Raw genomic sequence first — 27,294 nt, forward strand, 5'->3', positions numbered from 1 at the left:
ATAGAAATAATCTCCACAAGGTAAATAAATTATACAACTTACTGCTTATTTGCATGTGCAGTTTGACAAAAAGGCTACAGCCATGAATGATTCATGCCTGCTTTAACAATGCGCTCATTTTACTGAAAGGTGGTCAGCAGTAAGGCTTCTGTGGCATGGTGCCATTTGTCGACAGGCTCATGTTTCAGCAGCAATATGTTGAAGTATGAATATCACTAGTCCTAACATGGAAGGTTATTGGCTCAATAAGTTTAATTAACCCAGCAAGAATGTTGCTCAGAAACCAGCATAGGCCATCCCTGCATCAGGGCACCAGGAAGAGAGGGGCCGAGGACTCTCCCCTGCAAACTGCTCTCAGCACAGAGCGGTCCCCAGAGGTTCTCCCTAAGACAGATGGGCGACCTTGGCTGCTTTCCAGTCAGAATGTGCCCAAAGCTGAATCTGGAGATTGGGGCAGAAAATCTGTGAAGAATGACCAGGTGTCCTGACAGAGCTGCCGGAGGGCCTTATGAATCCAGATTTGGTGTGAGGGAGGCCTGTCAAGGTCACAGGAGTCCGTGCTGCAGGAGGGCTGGACCTCTGGACTCAGCAAGACCTACTTTTGAGCAACTGAAGTTCTTGCCTACAACTGCCTCCTTCCTGCCTTGCTGAGCACAAAACAGACTCTGTTGACCTTGGGCTCTTCCCTTCACATTCTGCATGTTGCTAAACCCTGTCAGTATCTCCTCCTTGGGTGCTGCAGATTTTGTTTTGCTGCAAATCTGCTGCCAGATTTGGCTCATTTTAATCCAAATTTTGGGTTATGGCCCATTTGACCCACAAGTATACCCCTTAGGTTCTGGTCTTTTGTCAAGCTGGTTCCTATTGTATATGTCCTTTCAGAGGCATGTTTCTTGCTATGGGTAATGCTCTGGTCTCAAGCTATACCCATATTCAAGGCACTTCTGTCATCTTCCCTGGATCATCTAAGGCAGAGCAGAACTAGGTCATGGGGTGGGGGGTGGGGTCATTGTCGTTTTGGACTAAAATGCATGTATCGGACTCCTTCAGGGTGGAGGCATGAACCAAGTCTGTATTAAAGGTCTCTGTTCAAAGGGTCCAACCTGGCCTTCTCTTCTTCTTTTAGGATGGGACACTTCTTGCCAAGCACCCACCTGGAGAGGGGTGCAATCACTGAGCGTGTGCTTTACCTGTCAGCTGGACAATCGAAGACAGCAGTAATTTCTTCTTCGACTTGGATGCATTAGCTTTCACCAGAACCAAAACATGCTTTGAAGCAGCAAAGCGACTGGGCTACAACATTCCTACCGGAATCCACCAAAGAACCACCTGTCAGCAGAAACAAGCCCTTCGTGCCCCCCTGGTGACTCTGGCTGCTCATGGGCCCTCCTCTGGATCTCAAAGGCACATGAAAAGAAAGAGCCTGGAAAAGAAGGGCGGACCGTGGAGGGACACTGGCAGGTAGGCAGCACCCTGGGCCTCACTCACCTGTACCCACCTTTTGCGTTGTGCTGTTGCGGCCCACCCACTACCTTGAGGACTTGTGCAAGTATAACTTGCACTGTCCCTCCCCAAGGAAGGAATCCCCTTCCCTTCCAAGCCACGCTCTGCCGGACTGGGGCAGTCACATGCGCAGGGCCAGATGACCAGCCGGGTGCACTGCTGGGTCCATGCAGCAGAAGCCAGGCTGCAGGTGGCAGGTTGTGCTGGAAAGCTGCCCAGCAGCATTTTGCAAAGGCGCCCTCGATTTGGTTGGGGCCATTGGCATACCTCCTTCCTGGAGAGTGAGGAGAGGAGCCTGGGGGCGTTTTGTGGCTAGAGGCTGATACTGGGGCCACTAGGGGGAGGATGGGGGTGAAGAGGGAGAACAGCCTGGTTTTCCTTAGACTTGGCCCTATGGCATTCTCCTCGTATCTGCCCCCCCCCCCCCGCCCCAAACTTCCTGGTCCACCTCCCACACCAACCGAGACTGTGCAGTTCCTTGTGAGCATCTCAGACATTTCAGTGGTTGGGGGGGGGGGAATCTATGGAGCATGGGAAAGCAAGCATCATTGGGGCCGCTGTGATTGGGAAACGAGCCGCAGAGGCCTCCTGGAATTGGGCCACTGAATTCTGCCCTCATCTTTGTGAAAGTGTGATGCCAGCCGTGGCTTCAGGGCAGAGAGGACAAGCTCCCAGTGGGCAGGAGGTCTGGTCGGGCAGAGGAGTGGGTGAGGGCCCCCACTCCCTCCGTGAGGCTCCGGCCAGGAGGCCCGGCAGGAGTGGCCGACTGGCCACTCTGATTGGTTGCTCGGAGAGCTGTTGAAGGGCTAATGGCTGGCAAAGAGTATCCTGCCCCTTCCCAAATGGTCCAGGCCAGGTGGTGAGTGCACACGGCAATGGCCGGAGATGGACGGCCCCAAGAGCCGAAGGCCCCTCAGGTTGGCCCTTGGGGAGGGAGCGGGAGGGGAGTGGGGTCGTTCTGTCCACCAGGCCTCCCTGCCCCTCGGCTCTTGCTGGGGAGGCACTAACATCTCCCCCCCCCCGGCCGCCCTTCTGGAAGGAAAGGCGTGGCCAACTCCCTGCTGAGCCTGCCCTGGCTCCTTTGCAGCCTTGGCCCCAAGGGCTGCTTCCCAAGCAAGGCAGTCGCCACGGAGCAGCCGCCGCTGCCGCCGCCTGTAGGGCCCAGGATCTTTCTGCAGCCAGCCAGGCCAGAGCCCCCCCAGCTGCGCGTCAGGCTTGGCAGGAGAGACCTGCAAGGCAAATGCATGGCAACCCCAGCTCGCCACGGACGGGTCGAGAGTTGGAGGGGAAGCCCGCTCGGCTTGCTGCCTGCACCCCTGGAGGCGAGCCCGGCTGCCATCCTGCTTGAGCCAGCAAGCAACCCAGGAAGCAGTGGGGGTGCACAGGGGGGCAATGCAGTCACCTGGCATCACCCAGCGCCTCCGGGACAAGCTCCACCGGCTGGGCCTGGGGTCATTTCGTAACTGCCTTCCACAGAGCAAGCGTCCAAGCAGCACATGTGCTTTTGGTCTGGGCTGTTGTTGGGATGAGGCCCCTTGGAGGGGGGCCCTGAGTGGAGGGCACAGATGGAGGTCCAGGAGGCTTGGGCTTGCTCTCCCTGTGTGCAGCCCCCCCCCCCAATACACACAACACATATATGAGAGAGAGAGAGAGAGAACGAGCACGCACATCGCCCTTCGGATCCAGTGCTGGATCTTGCGGAGAGCCATCTTCCTGCACCTTCCCCTGCCGTTCCCTCCTCCTCCTCCTCCACACAGCAAGCCCTCCTCTTCTTCGGAGCCCTGGATATCCTGTTGGAGAGAAGCTGGCTCTGGTTGCTGGGCAGAGAGCCACCACCTGGGGGCGGGGGGGGGGAAGAGTCTGGGCAAAGGGTCTGCAGTGGCACCCCCGCCCCGGGTCTGCTAGAGGCCTAGAGAGCAGGCGCCTGGAGCCCTCCTCTGTTGCCGGAAGCCTCTTCTGCCAGGCATGGCTGTGCACAGCCTTCTGTCATTGGAGGGCCTGGTCAGCAGCCGTCCTTAAGCAGCCGTTCAGCAAAGCCTCCGACTCGGAGGCTCAGCCAATCCTGTGACTCTGGCACATGCTGACTCATGCAGGCTCAGCCTGGCCAGCATGTTGTGCCGCTGCTGCTGCTGCTGCTGCTGCGGCTGCAGCACAACCCGGAGGGAGCCAGGCTGCTTTCTGAGCCGCTCGTCCCTCCTCTGGGGGAAGAGGCCAGGCTAGCAGGCTGCCTCTTGCTGGCCCTGCTTTGGCCCTGCTTTTCCTGCCCCACCAGAGCATTGCTGCTCATCGCAGACCCAAGCAGAGACCGGGTGCCTCTCCAGCCCGCTGCGTACACAGATTCTGCTGGGGGGAGCGGGGGGGGGGGAGAAGGGGAGCAGCGGCCTGTGCTTGGGGCCCTGTTGTTGGCAGCAGCGCCCGAGTCCTGAGGCTTCCGGGGTAGGAATGGTCTTTGGAGCCCATGGAGGAGGCAGGACTTGATCTTTGCTTTGGCACGGTGGCGATCCTGGCTGCGGAGTCATCCTGCTCTTGCTGTCTCAAACTGCTGAGCGATGGCAAGAGGCATCAGCTTGGAGGAGGAGGACTGCAACCGGGACCAGGAAGAGCGTGGAAAAAGCACAGGCATCTTGCAAGGCCCCAGGCAGTCAAAAGGGCACCAGGCCGCCGCCAGCACAGTGGAAACGGGTGGAGTTGTGTGGGAGTGTCCCAGGAAGCAACAGGCGAGTCTCGCTGGGGTTCAGACACAGCTGCCGACAGACAATCCAGGGGACAGACGGCCTCTCAGCCCACTTTGTTAGCAAGTAAGAGAGGACGCCCACACTACCCCTTTCTTCTCACCTGTCTTCCGAGGAGCTCAGGATGTCGGAGATCCCGAGTCTTCCACACTTGTGTGCAAACACCAAACATCCACAGAGGTCCTTTGCCTATTGTCAGTGGCTCAGAGTTTTTCTTTATGGTAGCCGAGGAACTCCACTGTTGGCTCTCTCCAGACTACAGCTGATCTGAACTCCCGAGTCCAGTGGCCTGTTGAAGAGGACTTCCAAATACTCCCACCCGACTTTGGATCAGGACTTCTATCCTTGTGCACCAAGTAAGATACGGAATCTGAATGCACACCTCTGATCCCACAAATGAGCCCAATGCTAGGCAGGCAGTGGGTCACCCACAAGAATATTCTAGTTAAACAGAGCATCCAACATGCAAAGGCAGTGTCCCTCTGCTTGTGAGATGTCAGGGACAGCCATCTCTTCAGGCTGGTGAGCAGGAAGAGGCATCTCCTGGCACTTTCCAGATTACCCAGGCTGGGCAGGATCGTTTTGAAAACATATATCGCTTATGCAACCCTCCTACAACAGGAAAATACAGCTTGGGGGGGGGGCAACACACAAGCAACGTTGTAGGACTAAAGTGGAAGGATAAAATCCAAAAGAAGCCATTGGAAATGTGAACAGCATCTTGCTGAGAGCGCAGGGACTACACGGTCAGAACACAGGCAGTACAGAAGCACACTCAGTGGACAGTAGTGACCCTGTTGTCGTGGCCACTGCTGGAAAGAGAAGGCAGAAGGAGGCAGGCCTCTCCTTCTTGGCACAATGGCAGGCCCATTTGGTGCTGGCCTGTGGTCCACACACTGCCTCCAGTGCTTCTGGGAGGGATCTCCTTCCCAGGCCCTTACAGGCAGCACCACCAGGGAGAGGCACCCCCAGCCTGCCCCAGCAGCAGGGCCATCTTCTGCCAAGGGCACTCCTGCCCGTGACACGCATTCCAAAGCAGTGCACCCTCCACCCCACCCCACCCCACTGCTCTTTGTTGGGAACCCTGTAGGCAGAAGCCTTGTCGGCACTCGCGCGCAGGTGGCAAGGGCTGCGTCTCCTCTTTTTAATGAAGACACACACTCAAGGGCCTGATCATTCCTTGCAATGAATGGGCTGCAGCTCTGCAAGCAGGAGGGGAACACAGGAAGCTGCCCTGTATCAAGTCAGCCTCTTGGTTAATCTAGCTCAGGATTGTCTACACAGACTGGCAGCAGCTTCGGCAAAGTTTCAGGCCCTGCCTGGAGATGCTGCCAGCATCTGAACCTGGGGCCTTCTGCATGCAAAGCCGGTGCTCTGCCACGGAGCGACGCCCCCGTCCCCCAAGTGGCATATGTGGGCCTCCCACCCAGGCACCGACCACACCAAGACCTGCTTGGCTTCAGCAAAGTCGCTGCATGGTGGCATAGTAAAGGAAGACCCGAACGAGGCCCCCTGTTCTGCCTTACATGGCATCTTTCCGGCCAGAAACGGGCAAAGGTGCCACCAGGGCTCCGGAAGGGAATGGTCTGCTTTTCGCACAATGGGAGCAGCATCGAGGCTGGCTTGCTGGGCCTGCCTGGAACCGGAGTAGCAAGGCCAGGGCTGCAGAGTCCCCTCACTGGAGGAAGCAGGCCTCCCACTTGTCTGAACAGGCACTCTACATGGAGGGGAGGGGGAAGAGCCAGTGAGCACACAGCACCTTTCCCAGGGGCAGGAAGCGCTTCCAGGCAGAAGGAGTGCTGAACAGTGGAAGGCTGAGCGCCATGCTGAGCAATGCTTCCCAGCTTGCTGGGCCAACAGGGACCTGTCCGAGGGCCCAGCTGTCCTCCTGCCATTCAGAGAGGGTGCCAGCAAGCGCCTGCCCTCTTCCCCTTTCATGCAGCCTGGCCCAGAAGCCGCGGGCTCACTCCTGTTGTCTGGCAGCCTGCGCGGCAGCCATGCCCCTGGAGCCCGGCCATGTGGCGGGTTGTGCAAGTGAGCCTTTCCGGGGCAAATCTGCCCAGGCAGGCAACCACATCTCTTGGCCAAGCTGGTTTGGAGGGCTTGCCTCCTGGCGGGTAGCTGTGCTTGTAGGAAAAAGGAACCGCAGTAGCCGATGACCAGGGCTTCAGCTCAGCTCCTGCTGAAAGGCAGGCCCAAGGAGCTCCCAGCCAATTTGAGACATTGCAGGAAGCAGCTGAGCCTCTGCAGACCATTTCGGAAACTCCTCCACGAGGACGATGCTCAGGCAGACATTTTTGCTTGCACATTTCACAAGGGGACAGCCAGAACAATTGCCAGCCCTTTCCTTCCAAGATTTCAGTTTGCTCTATATATGGGGTGTATGTATATACAGATGTGCTCCAACGGTACTGAAAATAGACCTTTAAAAAGAGAACCACGGCAGCCCTCAAATGGAGTTTTCTAATTAAGGCTCCCCCCACCCCAAAAGAACACGGAGATCTGTTGAGAGCAACTAACAGGCATGCTTAAGATGCAAGACGGCCGTGGGAGAAGCATTTCTCAAAGTGGGGGTTTTCTGGGTATCTCGCAGAGGGGAAGCAGCTCACCAGCCCCAGCCCAGCATGCCTCCAGTGCATCCCTTGTGTTTCCTTTTAGGCTGCGAGTCCCTTAGGGGCAGGGAACCATTTTCTTATTGTTCTGTTGCTATGTGCATCGTTTTGAAAGCTCCTTTGTTGAAAGGGGGTAGATAAGTAATAAGAGCAACAGCAAACCCATCTTTGTCTCAGGCTGCTCTGCTTGGTTGGGTGCAGCTAGTGCCAGTGGCTCCGGCTAGTTGTTTCACACTGGCCCCACCAATGGATCCAGCAGTCTCACGACACACCATTCACAGGGCACACAGAACAGGCAGCTCCCTGTTCACAGCTATCCAAGTCGCCTCTCATGCAAGGTGGTGGCTTGAAACTGGAGTTTCTTTTGCACCACCACCGATAGGCACCGAGGAGTAGGATTCGGGGCACGAAGGGGCAGGTGCTAAGTTATACTTCACCCGTCACTGACATTTAACTATTCCAAACTATTCCGTTTTATGTAGGTATGGGCATGCGTTGCTTGCACTGCTCACAAAAGAATTACGTTCAGCTACAATTACTGCATTTATTGGCAAAAATCTCGTTGACACAGATAATCATGTGTCCTGCACGAATTAAAGCTGTACATATAAATATATAGTTTAAGCTCAGAACTTACCAAAATATTTTTTACAGAAGCCATTGCTCAGTAATTAAACACTCATTTATTAAAATATTCAACTGCATTTTATTTTTCACATTTATATATGCCTTTCATTCACAGACCCCAAGACAGGCTGTCATACAGCTACAGCTACATTATACAAGTATCTATGCATATCAGAACTCTACTGTGACTCGGGGCGGGGGGGGGGTACCTACTTGCTCTCTCTACGAGGGAATATCAAGAAGGCACCTACTTGCAGTCCAACCATAGTTCATCGTGGCAAAGGAGGGCTTTTCTGTGCCCCTTTCAGGCAAGGGGGCTCTCGAGGGAGAAGTCTCTTTGAAGAGCCCAGAGCAAGGAGCAGCCTGCAACCCTGCCTGGCCCCCTTGGGCAGAAAGGCAGGCTGGCTTCTGCACCAGGAGGGAGGGAGGGAGACTGCAGCCATCACACGCCGCCTCCCTCCTCCTCCCTCCGGCTGGCACGAGGTCCTTTGCAACAGTGCACCTCTCTGGTGGCCCGTTGGCAGCCCAGCTGCATCTCTGCATCCCAGCCAGCAGCTGCTTTGACTTGCAGCTGGGCCCCAGTAGCGACCATCCAAGCTGTTGGAGCCTGGAAGCCCCACCATGCCTGCACCAGCTCTGTTCACTCAACAGCAGCCCTTGCCCTTTCCTGCCATCTGCCGTGGGAGTGATGTGGTTGGGACAAGGAACGGCCTCAATCCAAATTCAACTGCAGATGCCCCAAGCCTTCCCTGACTCCTGGTGCAAAGGAGCAGGGCGGAGAGTTGCCCTCGCCCTCTCCAGCCCTCTTGTTCTGTCCCATGCGGAAACGGGTACTGCTGGTGCGACGCAAGGCACATGCTGGCAGCCTGGTGGCCCCACATCTAAACTGGCCCATGTCCCCAGAGCCACATTGCATGCATTTGCCAAAGCCCTACAAGCTCTCTGCTCGCCCGGCATTCCCTGCCCAAGTCACAAGTGGAACTGTACGTACCCTGCGGTGTCTTCCAAGACGGAAGGTTCTGTCTTCCAGCCGAAGACTGTCCAGGCAGGCATCCACGAGAGAGGCCAAAGCACCAGTCAAGGCCACTGACCTGAAGGCAGTCGAACCCTGCCATACCTCCAGACAGACAGGCAAACGGATCCAGAGTGCTTCCCACCCTGCAGCCTCTGGCTGAAGGGCTCCTTGCCCAGCACAACTCTGCTCACATCCCAGCCCTGAACAGGCCACAGCACTGCAGTTTCCAGCAGCCCTTGGCTTCAGTGGGCTGTGCGGCCAAGGTGTCTGCTTGCTCTCTGGGTGCAAGTCATCACAGAGTCTGGGACTTCCACAGACCTCCCGCCGCCCCTGTAGGGAGACCAGAGGCCTCTCGCAGACCGGCCAGGAAAGCACCTGCTTGCCAGACCCTTCTGTCTGCAACACCGTCCTCTCCAAACAAAAACCAGTTTTGCTCAAGAGAACTGCCAGGTTCCAGGGAGGCTCTCGATGGTCCCTTTACAAGGCAGCAGCGGCTGTCGACATCCTGCAGAGGCAGCTGCCGCGGGGATTTTTCATTACAAGAATGCAAAGTGCCTCAGGTTTTGCAGGATGGATTGGGAGAACGAGTAAAATACTGCGCCCCCCCCGCAATGTATGCTTTGGCATATTTGAGTCAGTTATTCGGAGTTCATCGAGGAAGCTTTTCTATTTTAATATTTGCCGATGTGGTAAAATAATCTGAGAGAAGGCGGCAGCTGCCCATTGGCACCGCCAGGCACTCAGATTTGTCCTCCGTGGGATCATTAAGCCCCCTCCAGTGTCTCTTCGGCAACTCCGTGCCCCTTCTTTAAAAAGAGAAGAGCTGCAGTGCCAAGGCCCCCCAGACCCCACGCCACCCTGGAGGGCTTCTTGTTCCTCTCCGCCGCCGCCCCCCCCCCGCGGCCCATTCTGGTCCTTTAGGAGGTGGTCTGGACCCATCGTCCACATGGGCTGGGCAGGCTGGCTGTGCCCCTCAGCCTGCAGTGGCAGCTGGAAGAGACCCTGGAGCCCGACCCCCGAGCAAAGCCCAGCCTTTGAGGAGCAGCACTGCACACGCCACTCTTGCGCGGCCCGAAGTCTCTCGCGGCGGGGCCCAGAGCAGCAGCAGCAGGCGGCCCCTGGAGACCCGGGGCGGCCCGAGCCGTGCAAAGAGGCGCAGCCGAGGAAGCCTGGCCAAGGGCCGCAGCCACAGGCTTCAGGGCACCGAGTGCTGGGCTTTGGCGTGGCTGAGCGGCCCAGCACACCGCAGAGCCTCGGGGCCCGCCGTGCACAGGCGCCCTCGGCACCCACTCCGTGCAGGGAGCCTGGAAGCGCCCAGCCTGCCTCCCGGGGCTCGCCTGAGGAGCCTCCCCTGCAGCAGCAGCAGCAGCAGCCGCCCAGGCTCCCGGCAAGTGATGGGGTGGCCCGGCAGCGTCGCCGGCCTTTCTTCCGCCCATCCCGACAACAGACGCCCACACTGGGTTTCCCCTTCCTTCCTTCCTTCCTTCCTTGGGTACGCTGGGCACAGGCGGCGGCGGCAGAAGATGTGCCCGGAAACCGCGAGAGCTGCGCTTGCCCCAGGAGGAGCCCGGAGGACCGGCTAGCCCGCTCGAGGAGCCGCCCTTCTTCCATCATGCCAAGAGAAGAAGGGCGAAGCCGGGGAGATGTGCGCAGGTCAGCGCCCCAAAGCCCTTGGCAGAGGGGCAGCTCGGCTCCTCGGCCGCCGCAGGGAAATTCGCCGGCCCGCCGGTTCTGGAAGGAGTCCCCCGGCGCTGGCGGGGAAGGAGGAGAGGGCGGCAGTACTCACGAGCGGGGCGCCTCCGGGCCCGGCAGCGGCGTGTCTGCCTCCAGCGCGGCTAGCCGAAGCGTGTGTCCAGAGCCCTGCGCGCCCCGCAGCAGCCTGGAGGGACGCTTCGCCTTTAGGAAAGTTCGCCCCCACCCCGCCCCACACTCAAGGGGGGGGAGAAAAAGAGTCGGGAGCGGGGGCCGAAGAGCGAGGCGCCGGAGCTGCTGCAGCCGGCCAGCGCGCCCTCCCTCTCGGCCGCCAGGGCCGCCAGCTCCGCCGGGAGCGCCTCTCTGAGCTGGAGGTGGCCCGGAAGGAGAGCTCGCCCGATGCCTGCTCGCCCCCCAACCCCGGCAAGGCGCGCAGTTCCTCCGGGGACTGCAGAGAGGCGATCTTCGGCCAGCGAGCGCAGGAATGCGGCCGCTCCTCCTCTGGCCTGGCGGCAGCGGCACAACGAACAGCAGCGAGGATCGGGGCCGCAGCCAACCCGGGCTCCTCCCGCCAAGCAGCAACTTTCTCGGCAACTTCTCACCGCTGTTCCAGCCCCATCTGGGGGGGAGGGGGAGGCGGCTTGGCGGAGGAGCCGCTGGAATGTGGGGTGGGGTGGGGTGGGGGGGCGGCCCTAGCGCGCCGCCTGCCTGCCTCCCCCCCCCGCACTTCGGAGCGCTTCTCCTTCCGCCTCCTTTCGCTCCCTCGCTCGCCCCCCCTGGCCGGCCCCCCTTCCTGCCGGCCGCTCTCTCGCTGCCCGCCCAGCCTCCTCCCTGCTCGCTCGCTCGCTCGCTCGCTCCCTCCCCCGCCGCCGCCTGGGCTGAATCTTATTGATCCAGAAGGTGGCTAATTAGCCCTTCCCGTCGTGCCTGGGTAATGAGGCACATGCGCACTGCACTAATCAGCCATTTTTTGCAGGAAACTAATTAGCAGAATAAAGATCCAAAGAGTTTTTTTCTCCCCAATCAGCAGATCTGAGCGCGGGCGCTTCCTGCTCCGGCCGCCCGCCAGCCCCGCTCTCCCTGCCCGCCCGGGCCCCCGCACCTTCGCCCCGCTCCGCTCCGGGGGGCGCCTCCCGCTCCCCGACAACGACGACGACGATGCTGCTGCTGCTGCTGGGCAGCGGCGACGGCGGCAGCAGCAGCAGCAGCGGCGCAAGTGGAAGCGGCTTCTGCCCGGCTCCGGCCGCCGCCGCCGCCGCTCCCTCCGCCTCGTCCCGCCGCCGCCGCCACCACTGCCGCCGCCGCCGCCGCCACCACCGCCGCCACTACCCCGGGCTCCTCCGCGGAGCGCGCCGCTCCCGCAGCCTTCATGGGATCAGTAGCCCCGCCGCCGCCGCCTCCCGGGATTAGCCGCCTCGCCGCCGCCGGAGGAGGAGGAGGAGGAGAGGAGGAGGAGGAAGAGGAGGAGGAAGGAGGGAAGAGGACGCCGCCGCCAGCCGCGTAAGTGGCAACTTTGCCGCCCCGCCCGGGCGGCTGCTCCTGCTTTGCATGGGGCTGGCCCGGCCCCCCAGCCGGATCGGGGCCCCGGCAAACTTTGTGTCGCTCGATCGCCTCGCAGGTGCCGCCGCCGCCGCCGGCCGGCCGGCCGAGGGAGGCAAGAGGGCGCCTGGCCAGGCGCAGGAAGCCCGGGCTGGGCGCCAGTCCACCGGCGAGGCGCAGCGGAGAGTCCGGCGGGCCTGGCGGGAGCGCCCTCTTTGCCTCGCCCCGGCAGGCAGGAGTGCCTCGACGCCCGGCCCGGCTGGGCTCGGCAGAGGGCGGATTGATCGGCCCATCTGCATAATCGATAGGGCAGCGAAGAGGGTGGCCGGGAAATGGCTGCGATGCCCGTTCGCCGCCGCCGCCCAGCTCCGCCAGCCTGCTGGTCGCGGCTTCCCGCCGGGGAACCAGCCCCTGCCCCCGCTTCGGAGGCGGCGCCCAGGCACGCTGCCTGCCGACATGCCGCCGGCGGCAGCGGCCCCCCAGCGCCCTCCTGCCGAGGTAGGCGCGGGGGCCCCCGGCGAGGTGCGGGCGGCGGCAGCCCGCGCCCCTCTCCGCCTGTGCCAAGGCGCCTCTTTCTGCGGGTGCCTCGGGAAAGGGGGAAATGTCCGGCCGGCGGGGGGACGGCTGCGGCTGCCCGGGCCAAGCGCGTCTTTCGGGCAGCCCTGCTCTCGGCGCCCCGTCCAGGAACCTGGCCGGCGGGGGTCTGCCTGCCTGCCTGCCTGCCTTCCCCGCCGACTCGGTCGGGAGTCAGCTCGAGTTGGACGGCGCAGAGAGCCGGCGGCTGGGCGGAGGCAGCCGGGGGCCCGAGGAAGCTCCGTTGCCTTCCTGCTCATTTTGCTGCAGGAACGGGGGCGCCCGCCCGCCCGCCCCGCCATGGAGTTTAAGCAGAGCAGGTCTGGCTTCCGCGTTGTTGTGTTCCAGAGCAACTTTGAATGTGTGGGGCACCAGAGCGTAAGAGCCGGCCTTCCAGGGAAAGCAAACTTGACGCGAGGGCGAGGGCAGGCAGGAAGGGAGGCTTCCGCTCTGGCTGAGCGGGGCGAGAGGCACGGGGGGCGGGAGCAGGTCGCTGGAAAGGGCCGGAGAAGGCTCCTGGCAGGGCTGTTGCGCTCGCCCAAGCCGCTTCCCCGCCTGTGTGTGGGTGTGCGTGCGTGGAGGGTTAGGGTCCCCCCCCGCTGCCCCCAACCGTATCGGAGAGTTCAGGAAGATCGCTGCAAGCAACACATTTTCTTCTGTCTTTTTGCTCTGTGTCTAGGAGGAGTGTTGGCAGGCGCGCTGTGGTTTTCAGTTACACAATATGTTATCATGTTTTGAATCACTAAATCATTACGGTGGTTATAGATTTACAGTCTGAGGGTATTGCGTGGAGAGGCCATGGGGAGGAGGCGCGCGAGTCCTTTGGAAGGCCCCCTTCCCTCTGAATGGAGCCTCGGCATGGTGACTCGGGTTCTCCTTGATTTCGGGGTGGGGGGGGAGAGTGCTGGCCTGTATTTATTTGCCCAGTGTGAGGTAGGTGGCTGTTCCAGGAGTAGCCAGGGCAGTTTTGCTAGACCTTCGCCTCCTTTGTCAGGAGGATTCCTCTGCAGCGTTCGGTGACCTGCCCCCTCTCCTCCTCCTCCTCCTCCCTTTCTTTGGGTCAGCCCCTGCATCAGAACTGGCTCTGGCTGGAAACAGCTGTGCCCTGTTTTGGGCTGATCTTGGCCCCCGACTGTGGCCTTCCGTTGCTGCCCACTCTGACACCTCTTATTATGTAACCAAACACTTGGCGGCATGAGAAATTCGGTCTGGACCACTTGGCCGCACTGGTCCTGTAGGAAGTGAAAGGCCGTGCTTGCTTTTTGCTCCGAAAGAGCCTGTGGTGTGGGGTGGGGTGCAAAAGGGTCTCTTCCTCCCTTAGAGCTGCAGGCCAGCAGTAGCCCTTTCCAAGGCGTTGTGTGCCAGGAGGTCTCCTCTCTGTGGGAAACATTTCTGAGTTTGTTTTCTTTTAGTCTCTTCTAAACAGGTTCTCCAGTTTGCTGATGTCACTTCCTTTCCTTTTTGAGCTCTCCTGCCTCCCCCACCTCTCAGCTGGAGCCTCGGGAGGCATGGGGAAGTGCATCAGCAGAGCGGGGCCTGGGGTCAAAGGCTGGTGTCTTTGCAGCCATCTGTGCTCTCCGGTCTGCTCTGGTTAAACACTCGGAGGACTCCTCGTCCACTTTGGGGCGCATCCTTGGGCCGCTGCCTCTTCGTCTGTCTGCCCTCCTCCTCCTCCCTTTCTTCTTCTTGCAGTTTCCCCTTGGCCACATCTTTAATTCTCTTCTCTGGTCTCCCCCCCCCCAAGTGTTAATGACAACTTCAATTCACTTGCAAATCCGAGGAGGCCTGCATTAGTCCGGTGCCTGCTGTGAAAAGAAGGAAAGTGTTTCAGGGCTACACACACACACACCCTCTTTCTGTTCCTCCATTTCTGCTTCTTGTCTCCTGATGAATGTAAAAGTGTGTGCTCCTGTCCACCCTTCTCCTCTTGTTCAGTTGACTCTCTTTGGAGAGCAAAGCCGACTTTTCCAGTGCGCTGCAGCTGCTGAAGCCAGTTCCTGTGGTCGGCAACAAAAGACATGCGGGGAGGAAAATCCGCTGCCCTTCTGTGGCCAGGCGGGCTGCTTTGTGTGGATTTTTTGAAAAGCGCTCTAGATCTTCAGCGCAGGGAAGGGAAGCTGCTAGGAAGTCTGCTCAGCTTCTCTGCTCCTCAGCTGAGAGGGAAATGGAATGGCCTTGACCCTCGGGCTGGATGGGAAAGCCCCGGGTTGGGTCGGCCGCCGCCGCCGGAGCTTTTGTTCTTGAGGAAGTGAGAAGCCTCTCGGCCGGCCGTGGGAGCCGCTTGCTGCTTGCGCGGGGATCCAAAGCAGCACAGACCCTGGTCCAGCCTTTGAAAGGGCTCCTCTTCCTCCTCCTCTACCCTCCCCTGCCCTCCCTGCATTTCAAGTTGGGGGAGGCAAACCGAATGGACTGGCTGGCCGCTGAGCTGGTGCGGCCCGCAAGCGCCGCCGTCTCCCGGCAGGTGCCTGAGCGGGCCTGCCAAAGTGTCCCCTTGGTTGCTGCTCCTGCATTTTGCCAGGAATGTGGTGATGCTGGAAGCCGGGGCCAGCGGGGGTCTCCGCTTGCTTGCAAAGGGCTGGGCAGGCTACCTTTTGACCTTGTCGTCCCTCCTGTGTGTGTGGCTCGCCCTGCTCGGTCGGCTGGAGCGTGGCCTTGCAAATTCAGCTAGGCAGCCATGTTATTCTTGGAGTGTGTGTGCACGCACTCAATCTCAATATTAGTACAATTGGGGGGTTTTCCGGGGGGGGGACATTTTTTGCAAGGGTGGGGGAAGGGAACTTGAATATCTTACTGCCCTGATGTGATTTTTAGAATGTCACCAACATAACCGTTGCAAAAGCCCAGATGGTTCTGGAGCACGGCGTCGGCCTGATTCCTCCTCTTTCCCCATCCGTCTTCGTTCAGCTGAACTGTCCATGGGGATGTTCTCGGGGACCTCTCCTGGCTCCTGTTTGTGTTTGGAATCCTTCTAGAGGTGAAGGAAGTGGGGCAAGGCGCCATTTCGGCAAAACTGTTGTGTTGGATGCATTCGGGAGAAACGTGGTCCTTTGCTATTAAGAGGAACCCAGTCTTTTCTACCTTTAGCTGGCTCTGTGCTGTCCTGATTTTCTCAAATTCAATTTCTCCCTCTTCCTAGCATTACAAGCCTATAATTGTATATTCATCCTGCGCCTTTGTATTGTGAACGGCGCAAGCCAGGCGCGAGAGTCTTTGTACAGCCAATGTTTTTAGAACCTTACTAGTGTGTTCTGCTATTTTTCCCTGAGATGGTAAATGTCTGGAAGTAACCTGACCACAAGAGGTTGATAAGATAATCATATCGGGATAAGAATGGGAATGGAAACGTGTGTGTGTGTGTGTGTGTGTCGGCCTCTTTGCAGCAGCTGGTGGTTTTGAGGAAGCTGTTGTGGTCGGTCGGTCTGGAAAATCCCGGTGCTGTGCAGTGCCTGAGATGGGGCCTTGGTACCACAATCCTGAGGAAGAGTGCCTACGTCTGGAGGAACTTAGAAGAGGCTGTGAAATTGAAGGGAGTGTTCTGTGCGGCACTTTGTGGCAGCACACACCGTTGCTTGTGGGGCGCATTTCTTTTGCTTTGGTCTTGGAAGGAAGGCGCTGTAAGGAGAAATGGCTATAAATGGAGCTTGTGTCTCCCTTTGAAATGAGAGTCTGGTGGCAAAGGACCATTGCTGCATGGTTGAGGGCCTGGGCCTGTTTCTGCCAGAGTGCAAATGTGTCCTGGGTGTCGCCATCATGACCCAGCCCAGCAGGCAGAGCTGGAGAGGAGCGGGGCCAGAGGTCTGCTGAGCTGGGAGGAGACTGGCTCTCCTTGCTCTCCGGTGGTGGTGTGTTGGCCGCAGCTCTGGCGTGGAGGGAGAGGGAGGCCCTGGCCGTGGGCATGTTTTCTTGAGAGTTCCCCCAGGACAAGTGCCTGTGTCGGTTAAGTGGTTATCTCCACAGCAACCACAATGGAGAGAACAATGGCGAGACAAGCTAGGGAAATGTGGTATATGTGATCAGAGAAAGCGGTAATATGTGGTGGGTGTGTTGTCTCCCTTTAAGTTATTTCTTCCACCCTGCGTTTTCAGGCTGGGGAGATCTGCTTTCAGGGGGCAAAAGGGTCCCCATGGCAGCCACCGGATTACTTGCTTGGCTGTGATCACAGCGTGCTGTGGGTGCATGAAGCAGTCTGGATCCTGGGGGACTGGTGGCTCCTTCAGTTTCTGACTCCGAAGGGGAAGAATCCATTCTGGGGTCTCTACTGAGTTGCTTCTTGAGTTGGCTTCTGAATCCAGTCTCGCACTGTGTGGTCTTGATCAGCTGGGTTGGTAGGGCTGCCAGGCTGCAAAAAGCACAGTGGTACTTAAGGTTAGAGCCGCAGAATTGGATGTTCTGTTTTCCTGAATTGCCCAGCCTTGTTCCTCAAGAGCACAAACCCAGGATCCTTGGACTTTGCGTGTGTATTGAGCAGACGCTTGAGCCGTGCGTGGGCTGCTCACTGTCTCCTGGGGTGGGCTGGGAGCCGAGTTCCTAGAGAGGACTGCTGCAAAACGGGCATGTTGCGAACCCTTTCAGTGCAGCCATTTGGGTGTTCCTGGAAGGGCCCAAAGCGGGCCTCTGGAAGCTGCAGCCGCTGCAGCCCTGGCGGCTGCTGTTTTGCCCAAATGCTGCTTGTGGCCTGTGCTTCTGCCTGTGCAGGCTGGTTCTTTCTCTGTGTGTGTGTGTGTTGCTCACGGTGTAACTGTTTGTCTTCTAAAACACCACCTTACTTTTCCTGGGATACGCTGGAGTGTGTGAAGCAGGCAGAGTGTGGCGAAGTGTCTGCCGAGGCAGGGTGATGCTTCTTTGGGGGACTGTGCTGGGAGAAGCAGGACGGTGGCCCCCTGAGCGAGATCCGTGGGTGCTTCCGTCTGCTCTGGGGAGGGCCTGCGGAGCTGTGCTAGTTCGGCCGAAAGGCTGCAAGAGCCTCGAGGGGACCAGCCGTGGGGGGGGAAGAGTGCCTGGCCACCTCTTGGCCTCCTTACGTTCCTGGAAGATGTCAGAGTTGGATTGCTGTGGCGCCCCCCCCCAGAGGGTGAGTGTGGGAACCAAAGAGGCCGATGGTGGTAGAAGAGGGTGTAGCATCAGGATAGCTCTGTGTGTGTGTGTGTGTGAGAGAGAGAGAGACAGAGACAGAGACAGAGAGAAGGCGCTTGCTGCAGGAGCGCCTGGGTGCTGTGTACCCACCGCCGCCGTCGTCCTTGTCTCGTAGGCCCTGACTGTGCCAGACAGAACTGTAGATGTCAGGCTTTGCACAGGAAGGAGAGCCTCGGCAGCCGCGTAACCTCCTGCTTTGTTGATGTCTGATGTGATTCTCTCCCGCCCGCCCCCACTCTGCACTCATGCCACGCCTTGCATGCTGGCAAAAGGAGAGCCTGATTGGATTTGCATAAAGCTCTTCTTCTTCGGAGAGGCTGGTCGGGCCTCAGGAAGCCCACGGGCGCCTGCCCCGCGGCTGCTGTGGCCCTCTGAGCTGCAGGCCAAGGAGAGGGAAGAGGACCACTGGGCTAGTTGCCTTCCTGCAGGGCTCCCCAGCCTCTTGCCTCTTGGCTGCAGCCGGTTCAGTGGGTCCCTTTCTTCTGCCTTCGGTTCCCTTCTTGCCATCTGCACTCTGGGGCTCTCGGCGTCAGCATGCAGCTTCTTGGGTCCGACCCCAGCCCAGCAGCTGGGAGTTGGGCGTCTGTTTTGGACGTGTGCCTGCCAGCGCTCTCAGTTCTGCCTCAGAGACCTGGTCTTGGGCACATGAGAGTGACACCCGGTTGTGTGTGGGAATCACACGGATTTGTCTCCTGTGCTCTAGAACGCCTTGCCAAGAAGGCAATCACACAAGTCTTCCTTTTGGGTTCAGAGACTCTGATGCCTTCCTTTCTTCGCAGTCCTGGGTGACACAGGGGCAGCCGCTGCCTTCGGACCCTCATTGCCGCCATTTTGTCTGCCTCTCTTATCCTTGCATGCCTTTGGGTGCCAGGGGCAAGGGGGCTTCACAGGTTGCAGCTTCTGTGCCCGATCCTCAAGGGACCCGTCTTCGGCCCTGGCTCTCCTGCTCCCCTCCCACATGGCGCTGGCAGCTATGGGGCCTGGCAAGAGTTGCTGCTGCCCGGCAGAGGAGCAGGCTGGCCTGGAGGCCTCGCCTGTGTCTTGGTTAGCCAGGCGCCCCAGGCATGGGGGAGGGCAGGGGCCATGGCCAGGTAGGCTGAGGGGAAGCACGCGCCCCTCTCCCGCCCACTGGGCTCATCCGGAAGTGCCACTCCAGTTTTGGCTGTCGTGGTGGTGGTGGTGGTGGGTTGAATTTTATTTCCAATACCTCTAGACAATCTTCCCACTAAAAGTTGCCCAGCTGGCTAATGCACAGTTCCAAACAATATAATCAGAGGAATGATTATTGAATATATTTACATGCTGCTTTCCAATAAAGTTCTCAAAGCTGTTTCGGTAGTAAAAGGAATGAGACAACTGTCCTCTGTCTAAAAAAAAAAAAGCACACAAGGGAAACACCAGCAAGTTAGCAACTCAGTGGAGTCACAAAATAGTAAGCAATAAAATAACAATATTCATTCATTCATTCATTCATTCACTTTCTATACCGCCCTTCCAAAAATGGCCCAGGGCGGTCTACACAGAGAAACAACAAACAAACAAAATGGCTCCCTGTCCCCAAAGGGCTCACAATCTAAAAAGAAACATAAGACAGACACCAATTGGAGGGGTACTGTGCTGGGGGTGGATGGGGCCAGTTACTCTCCCCCTGCTCAATAAAGAGAATCACCACGTTAAAAGGTGCCTCTGCACCAAATTAGCAAATAATAATAATGTGATCCATTGAAAAGAGACCAGGAGCTCTCAGGAGCCAAGTATCCTCATTTTTGCTGCCTTTGTGGCTGGGAAGGGTCTCCCAAGGGGCCGCTGGAGGTAAGGCTCTGCCTGGGGGTACTGGGTAGGGTTTTCTGCTCTCTGTGCATCGGCAGTTTCCTATGGGAGCAAGGGGGCTTCAAAGAGCAGCCCTAGACCTTGGAAGGGGGCCTGGAAACCAGCCAGCAAGCTTGCGGGACACTTGGAGCCTGGGTGCAGTGGGTGGTGGCCAGGCCTGCTTCCCAGCCTGGCTGCTGCCACCTTCTGGGCCAACTGGAATGTCTGGCTGCTTCTTGCAAGCAGTCCCATGCAGAGGGGTGGGGGACGTCTCTGCTCTGCCTTGATGCCCCAGTCTTCCTCAGGCGAGGGTTAGGGTTCTGCCTCCCCTGAGAGCCACCTCCTTTGCCCTGGAGAACGGAGCTAGGTGCCCTCCACCCGCGGGGCCATGTTGTGTGCGCTCCCCTCATGTCAGGAATGCGCAGTCCTTGGCGAATGTGGGCCCTCGAGTGCCTTTGTCGGCCTTCCGTTTGGAACGGCTCCCTGGGACGGGAGAGGAGAGTGGCTTCAGCCTCCCATGCTTTGTGCCTGCCTCCATTTGGCTGAGTACTGGCCCTCGGTGTTGGTTTTGGTTAGCCGTGTGTCCCCCCAGGTGTTCCCTCTAAGGCAGGTGCTCGCACTCCCACATTTTTGGATGCCCGCTCAGTAATTTTAGATCCCGCTCAGGTTGAATTGGGAAGGCCCCCCTCTGACTGCACGTGGTGCGCACACAGTGCCTGGATCCTGCCGCCCAGAACAAAACTCATTCCACACAGAGAGGAGAACAGTTAAAGGGCCCGCTGGTATCCACCCCAGCCTTCCTGGTCAGCTGCTCACCCCGGTAGATGACGGCCTTTGCTGTGCCGCACAGGAGAGACGCCGGTGGGGAGGGACCTGGACTCTTGTCAGGGCAGTGTTGGTGCTCAGCTTCTCAAGTCCCCCCCCCCCGGGAGCTTCTATGGGCCTGGCAAAGAGAAGCGAAAGCCCCCTTTTTGCCACGCCTGTGGGCAGTGGGGTCCTTCCAGTGGGGCTCAGTTGCCCTTCCCCCTCCGACCTTCATGTAGTGCAGCCCCCCCTTCTTTCCTCCCCCTCTCCTCTTGTGACAGGGACCCTTATTTTGATGGTAGGGCGAGAGCGGGGTCCCCCCACCTGTGCCTGGATCACGGTTATGGTCCGGGAAGAGTGGCACAGGAGCCGTGAGCCCGGAAGCCACTGCGGAGCAAGGGCCCAGCCGGGTGGCGTGCCAGAGACGCTGCTGCCCTCTTCAGCAGCACAGGTGGCATCTCCTTTGTGCTGCTGGGGCACACGTCTTGGCTGCTGGGTGTGGCGCCCTGCGGAGCCTGGCCAGGGCGCTGCTGGGGCACCCGTCAGTCGCTCTGGGCTCCGGCAGAGCCTAGAGGCTTGTTCTTGGAAGACCGGCTTAGTGGACCAGTTGGTTTCCGTAGCAGCAGGCAGGCACCGTCGGACGAAGGGCTTGGGGAGTGAGGAGCCGGAGCCGTGGGCAGGCCTGCCTCCCTGCTGGACTTCTGCTGGGTCCCTTTGTCCTGGAGCGCAAGCAGGCTCCCTGTGGGTTGCATGCCAGCCCAGCTGCAGGCCCTCCCGGAGGGGTCTCGGTGAGGGCGGTCTCTCTCTCTCGGCAGCTTCCGCCCCCCTGCAAGGAGGGTCCACTTCAGCGCACTCCCAGGGTCCCGCTCTGGAATGCTGCCCTGCCGCGCCGTGTGCCCCTCTGGTGCCCTGGAAGCCCTCCGTGGTCATATTCCCTTCATGCCTGGGAAGCACCTTCCATAGAGACTGGCCTCCTAGAGAGGGAGCAGACCCTCCTGTGTTGGATGGAGGACTCTGGCCAGTGGTGGCGAGGCGAGGCCCCTGCTCTTGGCCTCCTCCCCAGCGGGCAGGCGAGGGCGGGGGGAGCACGAGTGAGCATGTGAAAGCCAAGCTACGCCTGGGCAGCGCAGAGGACCCTGCTTGTGCGAGGGGGTTGCTTGCTGTGCTCAGCCGAACGGCAGCCGGCACTTGTGCGCTCTCAGCCACTCCTTGGCCCTGCTGGCTCAGTCTGTGGGTGCTGCGTTTTTGCAGGGCTAGCCTGTGTGCTGCCTGCTTAAGGCATGGTGAGACCCTCTGCCTGGCTCCCTTCTGGCGGGGGCGGGAAATCTCGTCCTGCTCCCAAAGAGAAGAGGCCTGCGCCTCGCTTTCCCGTGGAGGAGGCTGGGACTGAGGCTGGTGTCGAGCATCTCCTTCCTGACGAGGCCACGGCAGGAGGTCTGCCTTTGGGTGCCTGGACGGGGCAACTGGGTGGTTTGCCACGTTTCTGTCAGGCTGCAGGCCTGGTGATCTGCATGGGCAGCTGTCCTTCTGCCCCTTCCGCCTGCATTTGTGGGGGGGGAGGCAGACACCTCTGGCGGGAGCGCCTCCAGAGAGGCAGCAGCTTCCCTTGGGATTCCCAGATGTTGCTGACTACAACTCGCATCATCTCCAGACAAAAGCCATTGCAGCTGGGGATTCTGGGAGTTGTAGTCGTCAGCATCTGGGAATCCCTGTTCCCAGGGAAGACAGTAGGCAAGTCTGTCGCTGCCCCTGGCCTCCTGGGGCCTCTTGGCTCTCCCTCGGTGTGCTTGAGCCCCTGCAAGCGCTTGACCTTCTCTTGGCAAAAGGGTGGGCGGAGGCTGTGCTGGAGCAGGAGGCAGGGTCTGCCTGGCTGAAGTGGGGGCGGGGCGGGGGGCGGAGGCATCTGGGTCTCCTGCGGCTCCTCTGGCCTTTGGCCCTGGCAGCGAGATGCCTTCTCTTCCCCCTCTTCTTCCATGGGCTGGGCTTCGTGACGGAAGGCGAGAGAACTTCAGCAGGGTGGCAGTCAAGTGGAGGCCTGTTGCAGCTCCTGTTGAGAAGAGGGTTGTCTGCAGCTAGCCCGTGGGAAGCAGCCCTGGTGGGCCGAGGATTGATGCTGGCTCCGGTGGGGGCCAGCTTGTGTGGGGGTGTGTGCCCCCCTCTCTTCCCCCCAGGCGGCGGAATGCAGCTCCCAAGGAGTTGCAGCAGAGTGAGCAAGGCAGCCACAGAGGCTGTGTACTTAAGGGCTGGGGGTGGAGTTGCCCCCCTCTCTTGGGTCCATGTGTCTGCCAGAAGGGCTTGCATGGGCAAGGCTTAGCCAGTGGCTGCGTTTGGGCTTGCTGGTCTGTGCAGTTGGCTGCTGCTTCAGGGGAGACAGGCGGGGTGCCACTGCCATGGCTCATTTCGCTTGGTTTGCACCGTGGGGGCCAGAGTCAGCTCCAGGGAAGTGAGCTGTTCCTGTTTCTTGCTAGCCCCCCCTGAGCCCCCCCTCCCGGTGCAGTGATGCATGTGGAAAGGGACTGCCTTCCAAGTTTTGCCCCTTCCTTGGCAATTGGAATGTAGCTGAGCTTGGGTGATCTCCTGTTGATCGCCGTGGTTGAGGCTGCATCCAGTCAACCAGGCCTGATTGACACGTGACAGGAAGGAATGCAATAAACGCTGCTGCTGAGTGGGAGCGATTCAGGGTCTGGCTCTCCAAGGCACTTGGAGGAGTTGTCCCATTTCCAGGGTGCTTCCGTTAAACCAGGGCCTGCTTCTGCCCGCATCCGTCAAGCGTAGCAGTGAGCCTTGCCTGAACGGGAGGAGCCACAGTGTTTCTTGGTTCCAGGACAGCTGCCTTGTCCAGAAGCCAACTGGGGAGTGATTAGATCTGAAAACCCTGCAGAGCTGGGTGGGAAAGCTGTAGGGCAGTTGGTGGCCCTATGTTCTGGATTGCCTCCATGGTTCAGCTCAGACCACACGACTAGAGGAGCTGTTTTTCCTTTCTGGCAGCCTCCGCCAGGCCTGGTCGTGCAGAGCCAGGCTACACGAAGGCCGCTTGTGAGCAGGGCAGGGTCTCTGTGTGGAAGCTGGCTGGCCTGTTTGGCTGCTCCCTCTCCCCATGGAACCTGTAGAAGCCTGGCGGGGGGAGTGGGCAAGCTTGCTCACAGCTTCTGGAGAATCCCGTTAGCCGCCAGGCGGTAGACGGCAGTTGCTGGCACCTGAAGGCAGAGCATCTTCAGTGGAGGGCCCAGGAGGCAGCCAGTTTGCTGAAGCTAAGCAAGATCAGTGCCTGGAGCGGGGGGCTTCCGGGGACCCCTCCTGGGATAAGGCCACAGGTTCTGTGGTGGATTGGGAACTGGCCGAAGGACAGGGAGCGGGGCAGGGATTTTGTGATTCCACCGTGAATAGTTTTCACAATGGAGAGATGTAAGAAATGGGGTCCCCCAGGGATCTGTAGAGGGATCTGGGTATGATAGATCTCTGTACAGATGAATGACCTAGAAGTTGGGGTAAGCAGCAAAGTGGCCAAATTTGCAGGTGACATTAAACTATTTAGGGTAGTAAAATCCAAAGCTGATTGTGAGGAGCTCCAAAAGGATCTCTCCAAACTGGGGGGAGTGGTCAACAAAATGGCAAATGCAAGTGTAAAGTGATGCACGTTGGGGCAAAAAGCCCCAACTTCATATATACGCTGATGGGTCATGGTGGACAGCCTGTTGAAAGTGTCAACTCCGTGTGCGGCAGAAAATAAAAATGCTAATATTATAATGCCCTTATACGAATCGATGGTGTGGCCACGCTTGGAGTACTGCGAACAGCTTTGGCCACCGTATCTTGAGGACATTTTAGAACTAGAAAGGGTGCAGAAGAGGGCATCTAAGATGATGGGGGGCCTGGATCAACTTCCCTATAAGGCAAGCCTACAGCATCTGGGGCTTTTTAGTTTGGAAAAGAGGCAACTACCAGGAGACATGGTAGAGGTTTATAAAATTATGCATGGAATAAGAGTGGAAAGAGTGAAATTTTTCTACCTCCCTCACAACACTAGAACCAGGGTTCATCCCATGAAACTGATGTCCAGGAAATTTAGGACGAACGAAAGGAAGTACTTTTTCATACAGAGCACAATCTATGGAATTCTCTGCCACGGGATGTGGACTAGCTTGGATAGCTTTAAAAGGGGCTTAGACCTGCCTTCCATGAATTTGTCTATCAAACTCATGGCTACTAGTCTTGATGGCCATAGGCAACCCCCAGTCTCAGAGGCAAGATGCCTCTCAATGCCAATTGCAGGGGAGCAACAGCAGGAGAGAGGGCTTGCCCTCCCCTCTTGCCTGTGGGCTTCCCAGAGGCATCTGGTGGGCCCCTTTGTGAAACAGGACGCTGGACTAGAGGGGACTTAAGGATGCTAGTATGTGCGCCATGATGGAAGTAAGGCAGGATATCAATGTAGTCAAATAAGCAGACAAAAGTTATGGTTTCAAAGAATGCAGCAGCAGTTGTCACACAGGGTGGGGGAAAGACTGTTCTAGAGGAGTTGTGCTGATTGCTGCCTCTGCCCAGTGGATTCACGGACAGCCTTTCCAAAGGGGACCTCAGTTGTCCCAGCAGCCAGTCCAGCTTATGGGCTTGTTTAGGTAGAACCAGGTGTCCTTGGCAGCCAAAGGGGGCATGTTCTGGGGTGACAAATGCCCCGTGCCCAGTTCCTTACTAATTAACTGGAGGGAATGCTGAACAAAGACTAATTGCAGTGTGCCGAGTCTTCCAGGAAGAAACCCATGGATGGGAAATGTGTACAGCCCTATAGCGCGAGCTTTGTTAGCAGTGGTCCAGCGTGTATCAGTGCTTGTCAGAAGGGACTTGTGTGCATGCCGTGGGCAGCAGGGTTTTCCAGTTGTGCCAGGAGCACTCTTGGGGATGGTGGCAGCAATTCGGGCAGCTCTCTGTGGTATGGTGGCCACCAGCTTGGATGGCTTTAAAAGGGGCTTAGACAAATCCATGGTGGAGAGGTCCAGTGGTCCCTCTAATTTTTTTCATCTCTGTGTGGAATGAGTTTTGTTCGGGCGGCAGTATCAAGGTAGCGTGTGTGAATGGGTCCTTCCCCATGCAACCTGAGCAGGATCTAAAATGAACTGAGCAGACATCCAAAAACCTGCGCACGCCTTAGAGGGAACAGTGGACAGGTCTATCAATGGCTACTAGTCTGGTGGCTGTGGGCCACCTCCCGCCTCAGAGGCAGGATGCCTCTGAATCCCAGTTGCAGCTGCCCTCCCCTCTTGCCTGTGGGCTGCTGCCCAGAAGCGTCTGTTGGGCCACTCACTGTGGGAAACAGGAGGCTGGGCTAGATGGACCTCCTTGAGCCTGATCCAGCAGGGTGGTGCTTACGTTCTCTCCTTGCTCTTCTGTGGGGGCCCTGTTTGCCTCCTGATGGCCGTGTGGATCTGTGGAACAGTTTCTGGACAGCATCGTCTGTGTCCCCGTTCCCCCCCCACCCCCGCCGGCATTCTTCTCCAGGGCTAGCTCTCCCAGTCTCGCCTTCCCCTCCAGCAGAGTTGCCAGCAGTGCTCCCTCTAACAGGGATTTCCAGATGTTGTTGACTACAACGCCCAGCATCCCCGGCTGCAATGCCTTTGGCTGGGCATTATGGGAGTTGCAGTCAGCAACATCTGGGGACTCCTGTTGGAGGGCCCACTGGCTGCCAGCCTGGTCTGCATCCGTGTGGTGGCACTTCCAAGGCTTGCTCTGCCTCCGAGTGGTGTGCTTGGCCCCAGAGTAGGGATGTACATGGAGCCGGGGTGGGGGTTTGCTTTAAAGCGCAGGGAGGGTGGCAAGAGGGCTCTGGGGGAGATGCAGCGGGGGAGGTAAGGACACCCTCCCCACGCCTTCAAGCAACCCCCTCCCTACCTCCAAACTGGCTTGAATGCTGGACTTTTGAACTGTTTCGGTGAGTAGACCGCTGAGCCGGATCATGCACACCCCTACCCCCGAGAGGAGGAGGGGGCCCCTGCTTTGCTTGCAGAAAGCCCTAGATGCAGCCCCGCAACATCTCCTGGCAGGGCTGGGACAGAGCCTTCTCTGCCGGAAACCCTGCAGAGCTGCTGCCAGCCTGTGTGGGTGGTGCTGAGCTTGCCAGGTCAAGGGTCTGCCTGTGGATGAGGCGGCCCCAGGAGGCTCCGTGCAGCCGGGAGCCCGAGATGCCCGCGGGGCCATTCCTGCTTGCTGTCCCCTCGGCCTGGCTCCCCCGTGAACAGCTCCTTTCCAGGACCCACCTCCAGCGGCCCGCTGTCCAGGGTGGATTTGTCGATGTGCCTGGCCCTGACTTGTCCAGACTTGTTTCTCGTGATTTGTGGCTGCATTTCTATGCAAATGCTAGCAACTTGCTGCCGAGTTAATTAGTGGCTTCCCCTGCAAGCCCTGTGCCCACCCCAGTCAGGCTGAGGCAACGGGGATCGGGGCTCCTTCCCTTTGCTGCACAAGATGGTGGCCGCCCGCGCTCCCTCCGCCCATGCCCACGTGGCTGCAGCTCGAGCACTGGGGAAGCACACGTGTGTGTGTGGGGGGGGGGACCTGCCTCTCTGCCATGGCGGGGTGTGTGTGGCGTTTTAGGAGGTTCCTAGGAGTCAGCTTCTGCCTCAGGCTGGGTGACTGCGTGACGTCCCTGGAAGAGGAGGCGGTGGCGGTGGCGGCAGTGCCGGCAGCAGCAACGGAGCCGGCCGTCCCGACCTTGGCAAGCCCTGGCCATGGTGTGCTCCTCCGCAGGCCCTTGGAGGCGTCCTTCCCCTCTTGCTTGGCCATGGTGTGCCCTCGCCTTTTCTCTCCGGGGCAGGGGGCGTTCTGGAGCTGGTCGGCATGGCACGGCAAGGGCCCCTCTCCCCAAGAAGGTGTGCGCACAGCTGCTGCCCTTTCCACGGTGAGAGGCGTGGGATGTCTGGCGCGGGAGGGGCATTCCTTTGCTCCGTGAGATGTATACCCCACCTGATAGGGAGCATCTCCCGGTGGTGTGCACAGCCCTGTGTCTGTCTGCTCCAGAGGCCCCTTGAGGCCTGTGGCTCTTGGGCAGGGCCGACTGCCTCGAACCCGAACCCGACTCGGAGGGAACGAGGCCGCTGTCACTTTCTTGTGGCTGGTCCATAGGAGGGGTTGGCTTTTTGTTCCGTCAGGATCGGATGCAGAGGAAGGGATCTAGATGTGAGTCAGCCACAGTCTCTGGAGCAAAGGGACGCCTTTTAAAAGGGCAATTATCTGCTAGCTAGCAGGGGGAGACCAACTGGCCCCC

General features: G+C 59.0%; 1 protein-coding gene across 7 annotated transcripts in view; it reads left to right on the plus strand.

Annotated features, from left to right (window-relative positions):
- ZFHX3 (zinc finger homeobox 3) overlaps positions 1–27,294 on the plus strand; it is a 236,480-nt gene that overhangs the window by 120,471 nt on the left and 88,715 nt on the right. For 6 of the 7 annotated variants that reach the window (XM_053271179.1, XM_053271181.1, XM_053271180.1 and 3 more), the window contains exon 3: positions 1,127–1,461. The gene's annotated coding sequence lies outside the window, so the exon portion shown is untranslated. Of the gene's footprint in view, positions 1–1,126; positions 1,462–11,137; positions 11,682–27,294 lie in introns of those variants that run through there. The other variant, XM_053271184.1, reaches the window with a different exon arrangement.

This window comes from Hemicordylus capensis, chromosome 9 (assembly GCF_027244095.1).
Source record: "Hemicordylus capensis ecotype Gifberg chromosome 9, rHemCap1.1.pri, whole genome shotgun sequence".
Classification (NCBI taxonomy): domain Eukaryota; kingdom Metazoa; phylum Chordata; class Lepidosauria; order Squamata; family Cordylidae; genus Hemicordylus; species Hemicordylus capensis.